Source organism: Nomascus leucogenys, unplaced genomic scaffold (genome assembly GCF_006542625.1).
Source record: "Nomascus leucogenys isolate Asia unplaced genomic scaffold, Asia_NLE_v1 001215F_47918_qpd_obj, whole genome shotgun sequence".
Taxonomy (NCBI): domain Eukaryota; kingdom Metazoa; phylum Chordata; class Mammalia; order Primates; family Hylobatidae; genus Nomascus; species Nomascus leucogenys.
This window is the reverse complement of record NW_022095837.1, coordinates 9,969-17,714: the sequence shown is the minus strand read 5'-3', so window position 1 is coordinate 17,714 and position 7,746 is coordinate 9,969. Positions and strand designations below refer to the sequence as shown.

The 7,746-nt window shown below is 36.3% G+C and overlaps 1 pseudogene; it reads left to right on the top strand.

Moving 5' to 3' along the window:
- Positions 1-763: 763 nt before the first annotated feature.
- On the top strand, positions 764-6,973 carry LOC100580647 (annotated as a pseudogene).
- Positions 6,974-7,746: the final 773 nt, after the last annotated feature.

The window sequence follows — 7,746 nt, the reverse complement described above, 5'->3', positions numbered from 1 at the left end:
TCACCCAGAAATAATATTTACCAATTCTCCGTGTATTATTTAATCCAGTCAACACCTAAAATTAACCATAATACCATAGTAATATAATTATATATATTTCACTTTTTAAAAAACTGACTGTATGTCAGTTCATAGTTTGAGTAGCCCAAAGAAGAAGTTAATTTAAGCCATAAGAAAAATAAACCCAAGTTTTTTCATTATTTATTTTATCTCCTAGTGATCCTAGACTGGTTTAATTGCTGTCTTTTTGTTTATCTGGTCGGTTGGTTTGTTGTGGGGTTGTTTTTGTTTTAAGGAGCCAGCTTCTGGGTCCCTCTCTCTAAAAATATGTCATAGCGCCCTCTGACCATCTTCTCATGTTTTGTTACCCAATGTAGGTTTTCTACTCCTCTCCCATAGTCATTCAGTAGTTATTTGAAAGAGAAATAGGGACAAGCATGTTTTATTCTAGAACACTTAAGATTAAAACCCGAGTTCCATATCGACATCCAGGGAATAGGTTTTTGAACAGATTTGCATTATGTTATGGGCAGGAACTAGCAGTAGAAGAGGTTGTGAGTCATCTAGTCAGTAGTGTCGGCTATAAAGCCTAAAGACTCTCTTTGTATATGAATTTTTCATTTTTGTTACAGAGGAAATAGTTTGTTCTGCTTTAATGAGCACTGTCAAGAAGAAAATATAGCTATCACATATCACCACATGTTCACAGGTTTTCACCAACCCAGGCCCCAAAATGACATGCTGCTCTTTCTTCTTCAGAAACATGAATTCTGGGATCTTGCAAGCCTTCCAGAGGGAACTCACCTGTCCCATCTGCATGAACTACTTCATAGACCCAGTCACCATAGACTGTGGGCACAGCTTTTGCCGGCCCTGTTTCTACCTCAACTGGCAAGACATTGCAGTTCTTGCTCAGTGCTCTAAATGCAAGAAGACAACATGGCAGAGAAATCTCAAAACTGGCATTCGTTTGAAGAACATGGCTTCCATTGCCAGAAAAGCCCGTCTCTGGGAATTCCTTAGCTCTGAGGAGCAAATATGTGGGACGCACAGAGAGACAAAGAAGATGTTCTGTAAAGTGGACAAGATCCTGCTCTGTTTGCTGTGCTCCAACTCTCAGGAGCACCGGAATCACAGACACTGTTCCATTGAGCGGGCTGTTGAGGAACACCGGGTAAGTGATGCCTCTGAAGATCTATTTCTATACAGGACACATGAAATTGTTGTAAGTCTATTTCCTTGGAGATTGGATGATGCCATCTCTGTGTCCCCTAAGCATGTCTGTTATGAGCTTCCTTGACTTCACACCTCTCAGATTTGACAAACATGAGGAGAAACAAAGCAAACTCTATATTCTATGGGCTAATTTGTCTCTCATTTTGGGTCCTTCGTATATCAGAGTGTGAATGATACTTTATTGTCTTCACTTGTGCTTCAATTCATGGCTCTTTCGCAGGAGGAGCTCCTAAAAAAATGCAATCTTTATGGGAAAAATATTGTGAAAATCACAGAAACTTGAACATGGAAACCACCAGAGCCAGATGCTGGAAGGTTAGTACCGTATTACTCTACCTTCTCCAGGAACTTACAGTGAACGAATGGGTAACTCTTAAAATAGGAACTTGATCTCAACCCATAATGTGTCTGGAATTCAATAAACAAGGATAAAACACTTGAGAAAAAACACCCTAATTTTTTATGTAAGTTAGTGTGACTCTTTGGTAGGATTTCTTATCAGACCACAGACGTTACCCAAGCATGCTCATCTGTTTCCATACAACCCTATAGCAGTATCCCAACAAATACAAGAAACTGGGCCATTTCACACTGTTCCCAATGGGCTGCCTGGATAAATTCTGGACACAAGAGTTATTTATCAGTCATGGAAATTTCAGGTGACCCTTCTAAGGCTGAGTCAGTATGGATTTGAATACTAGTGGGCAAGTATATTGAAATGTGAGCTAAATTTCAGGCAGAAGGAGCAAGAGCACAAACTTAGGGAAAGCATGAAATGAAATATCAGAACTAATTAATATTGAATAAGTCATAACACATAATGGGAAAAGTGGTGAGAAATGTAGACTTGTGTCTTGATGAAGACATAAATATGTGAGAAATAGGGGAACTGGTATTTAATATAAGGAGAACTCTAAGGACTTGAGAAGAATTCTAGAAATGATTTTCTCTGTGGATGTTTATATTGAGGGTATGATATCTAATATTACTTCATTAATTTATTCTAATACTAATTCATTGAAAGATATTTTATGAGTACTTAGTCTATGTCAAATATCATCTTAGAAAATTAAGGAGTAAAGAAGAAAGAAAACACACAAATCTTGCAATGGAAATGAGAAAAGCAAATGGTCACCATGCAGATATGTGAAGTACATGATGTGTTAGAGTGTAGTAGTGTCTTTGGAGAATAGTCAAGCAGGAAAGTAGAAAAGGAGCACAGAGACCAGAGACTGGGGATGACGGTTTGAGTTTTAGATAGGGTGGTCAGAAAAAAGGCTCATGGAAAAATTCACACTGAAACAAAATCTTGATCAGGAGGAAATATATGTATCCTCCTGTTTGCCTTCCTCTTCCTCATAATATATGAATATATATGTGTATCTGGGTGTATATATATATATCTATATATATATCGATATATATGAGGAATATATATATGCACACACACAGATACACATATATATTCCTCATATATCAATATATACCTATATTTGAGAAATATATATAAGTACATATATGAGAAATATATATATATGAAAATAATTCTAGGTATAGAAAACAGCATGTGCAGTAATATATACTTTGCATTTATTTGGGGGTTTGAGGAACCACAAAGAAGTCCATGTTGCGGATTAGGGTGAGTTTGGAAGAGAATAAATGAAACCTTATTAGAATATGTTATGCTGGGTGAAATGCATTGAGTTGACAATGTTAGTCTGTGGTCATGTCATCATTTCTCATATAATGGTTTTAAATAACTTGCCCCAATTCTCCAAAATAGAAATAATGGTTTCTTACCTAGTCAATATAACTCGATACTTTGATTCTTAAGCAAGAACTGTGTTTTCTTTCCATAAATGTGGTGTGGAAGAAAGAAATCCATTTTTATATACCTATCTTAGAAAAGATTTTATCATTAATCAAGTAATTGTAACTGGGCAGAAACAACTATGTTGATACTAGTACAGAAAAAAAGGAAAGGAATAAAATTTTGTGAAATCTGAGAATTGACAAGATTGAGAATTAAAATATTGGGTGTTCAGAATGCTAAGAGGAATCAGTGAAATTCAAGAGAAGATGGATAAAACATTTCTATTTTGACTAATTGTCACTGCAGGATTATGTGAGTTTAAGGATAGAAGCAATCAGAGCTGAATATCAGAAGATATCTGCATTTCTCCATGAAGGACAGCAACATCACTTGGAGAGGCTGCGACAGGTGAGTGAGGACATTTTTCAGCAACTCAATGAAAGCAAAGCCAGGATGGAACATTTGAGGGAGCTTTTAAGAGGAACGTATGAGGATCTGAAGCCAATGTGCCATAAAGCAGATGTTCAGCTACTCCAGGTACGGACTGACCATGGGTATCATGATGTTGAACATTCACATGCGTGGGTGTTTTTCGTCTCCTGAAATCCATCTCCCCCTTTACTTCCATGATTTGTTTCCAAAAACACGATTCGATAACTAATGCTACTTGGTTGGGAGGGTATAGCCTCTCCTAGTGATTCTACCAGACCGAAGGTCCCTCCTACTTTATCTACCAGCAACAAAACTTTGTAGAATGGCCAAGGTAACAGACAGCCCCAAGAAATATTTCCCATCAAAAGTCAGTGATGTATTTAGGATTTCTGAAAGTGGATAAAATGAGAAGTGATTCATTGGCATTTAGGCTAATTTGGAGACATGGCATGATGGAGAAGTTGGGGAATCTAGGATCACACTAATATTATTTTGGGGTCCACTCATTTTGGTAACAGGGCTGAGGGAAGATGACTGAGTAGCTTCTTTATGGTTACGGCAGAGCGTAGACTCTGTGGGCCTCCTCTCCCTTCACTTGTAAAGAGACTGTCTTCAAGACTTAGACTTTATCAGGACATTAATTCATGACATATGATAGACTGGGGTTTTCATGAGAAAAGAAACAGAAAATGCTTTCCAGGAGGGAGCATTGTAGGAAAATAATATCTTCAGAAACTGTCTCCAAATCTCACACTGAACTTAGTGGAAGATTCATCTTGTGGAAAGCACTAAGCCTTTCTTTTTTTTTTTTTTTTTTTTTTTTTTTTTTACGGGCTTCTGGAGACATATTACACAGGTGAGTGCATACCGAGATTTTAGCAGATGCTTTCAGTTTCCACAAATATCAAGCAGGAACTTTGATATTGAAGGTATAATTGATTCAGATAGTGATACTGCCTTGTGCTGGTTGTACTTTCTCCATCCCCCACCCCATGTAGTCATCTATTTTGTTGCCATACTCAGCGATTTTATTAAGCTGCTCAATGAAAGTTCTGCAAAACCAAAAATGAATAAATAAATAAATAAGAAAGAAAACAAAACATAAATAAATGAAAGAAAAATGAAGGAAGTGAGCATCTCTGTTCCTAATTTCCTTTTTATTGCTCAAAAGCCTTCATATTTGAAAGAGAAAATGTCACATTTACTACCTGGCTACAAAGTCAACCAGAGGAAGCCAGAGAGAAAAGGGGAAAGTATTTTAGCAGTGAAAAGTGTTGATGATTTCTAGTTTATATTTAAATATATAATTCTGAAAAATAGATGAACAAACTAATCGGAATGTTTGAACCGTGTAGGCCTCCAGAGAACCTCAACTATAAAAGGCAGATCTCCCTGCCTGGAGCAAGTTTCAACACCCTGGCCTTGAGAAGGAAGCAACAGATGCAGCAGTCTTAAAAATAACCCCACTTTTCCAGACAGTGATTTCAGGAATTTCTGGTGATGTCTGGAACCCAGAATTTCATTTTTGAATATTCTCCTAGTCTTAAGACTAATGATCCTTACTAATTTGGAGCAATACAAAGAAAGATCCGAATGAATTCTCGCTCAGATTGACTTTTCCATCGTGCTTGAAAATCAGGAACTGTGAATAAGAATGTATTTGAAATAGAAAATGATAATTTTGGAATTAGCAAATGTGTGGGTTAAAGGGATTCTCATGAAATGTCTTTTAAATAAAAGTGGTGATTTTTATGTAATTTTTTGGCTGTAGATGTGGTAACTGTGTCTTTCTCGTTGCAGGTGTGAGTCCCTGCTGCTGCAAGTGTCTGAGCCTGTGAATCCAGAGCTCAGTGCAGGGCCCATCACTGGACTGCTGGACAGGCTCAATGGATTCAGAAGTAAGTGTCAGCCCATTGGCAGAATTCCCACAGTGTATTACTTCTTGTTAGAATCATGGGGCTAATACTTTACCCTTCACCAAATCTTTATTTCATTTCAGCAGGAAGTGAACCATATGGCTATGCAACCCTTTTATATCTGTGTTTCTATTTATAGCCCAATTTATAACATGAAGAGTAAAACACAGTGAAAAACAAATATGTTCTGGGCTCACATGTATAGAGTTATATATTGGGTAAATGGAATGACATAAGAAATAAAAAATTGAACAAATTGAACAATGCTCAGAAGGAAGCTTAATAATCCAAGGTTACATAAAAATTTTACATTTCTTTACTGTATTTCATTTGAATTGTTAAACACATTTCATTGGGGAATAGAGTTCACCGCAGTTTGTTGGAGTATTTGTATTTTCTTACAATAAATGTATATTATTGATATAACATAAAATTTTGACTTAACATGTAAAAAGAAAGAAGAAATTATTATGTAAATAGGAAGTAAAAATAGAAATGATAATTTCAGTTTAGTTACAACATGAGGAGCTACGTGTAAAGTCTGAAATTCGGTTTCAGTCTAGAGCTAGCAGGGATGTCCGCAGGGTGACTGGTAAAAGGTTTTGCAAAAATCTGCCTTAAGTTACCACTTAAATTTGAACATATGGACTTTTATCCAGTTATCTAGAGCAGTGCTTGAGTAAGCTAAAATCTTCCCAGTCTTGCCAAAATTGTATCACTAGTATTTAAGAACAAGAAATATTTTACTAATAATGACCTTGATAGCTAAAGGGCATTCAGGGCATATAATATTTCACGTTTACATTGGAGATTGGATTAAAACAGGCTGGTCTTATATTCGACTCTCAATTTTTAAGTTTGCAATAAATGTTCAATGTCTGTTTTTAGGGTTTTGTTCTTCCTATAGAGAATATTAATCATCCTTATACTTTATTAAATGTTGTAGTCACAATTCTCCTGTCCTTGTAACTTCAAATTTCTTGGTAAAGTAAATTCTTGGTAGAACAACATTTCCCTCAAGAATTCTAATTTCTATTAATTACATGTAGCTATACTTTTTTTAAATTAATTTTGCAGTTGATTTTACTCTGCAGCATGAAAGAGCCAATAGTCATATCTTCCTTATGGAGATGTGAGAAGCATGAATGTTGGATGCGAACCTCAAGATGATCCCCATATCACTGCAAAATCTGAATGTTTTCCTGTATGGGGGGCTCAGGCTTTCACATCTGGCAAATATTATTGGGAGGTTCACGTGGGGGGCTCTTGGAATTGGGCTTTTGGTGTCTGTAACAATTATTGGAAAGAGAAGAGGCAGAATGACAAGATAGATGGAGAGGAGGGACACTTTCTTCTTGGATGTGTTAAGGAGGACACTCACTGCAGTCTCTTTACCACCTCCCAACTTGTAGTGCAATATGTTCCAAGACCTACCAGCACAGTAGGATTATTCCTGGATTGTGAAGGTAGAACCATGAGCTTTGTTGATGTTGATCAAAGTTCCCCGATATACAACATCCCTAATTGCTCCTTCTCACCTCCTCTCAGGCCTATCTTTTGCTGTAGTCGCTTCTGACCAGAGAAAAGTCAGAAATGTGTCTATGTGCTCTGGGAACCTGTTTATCCCAGGAAGCCATCTTTTTTGCACCTCATCAAACAGGACAAATAAGTTATATTTAATGTCTTTAGTTGCATTCGAATGTCATCAAAACTCATTTATAGTGTTTCTATTAAATATGGTGAAAACACTAAAACCATGTGTATTGGTTCCTTTTTAAATCATTTTTGGAAAATCATTACCCATGATTTATGGCATAGAATACAATCTCTGGTTTTTCATTATTTCTGAATGTCACAAAGTGAAATAATAGATAACAGACTTGTCTAATTGAAGTCAAAATCAATGGAGGAAAGTAGAGATCTTGGGCTTCATGAAAAACTTGGAGTAAAAAGACTCAGTGGTAACCTGGAACTATTTTCTTTCTCTTCATCTAATATTATACTTATCCATGTGTTTTATTTATGAACCTATACTTTGAGGTAACCTTATTTGACCTCCAATGCTGTGCTTATCTTCGTAAATCTCATCTTATATACAAATGCTCATGCATTATTAGAGTGCTGATCTACAGCGAAATTTACAAGGGGATCAGGACAATGCTGAATCAATTAAATATTCAAATGGACACAACTGAATACTGTCCCCTACCTCAAACTGTACACAGTGCATTTCCACATGGATTCATGTTCTGAAGGTGAAGGGAACACAATAAAATATTCTCACACAGAAAGATTTCCTAACCAGGACAAAAAAGTAACAATTAAGAAGAAAAATGTAGTTAGTTTATA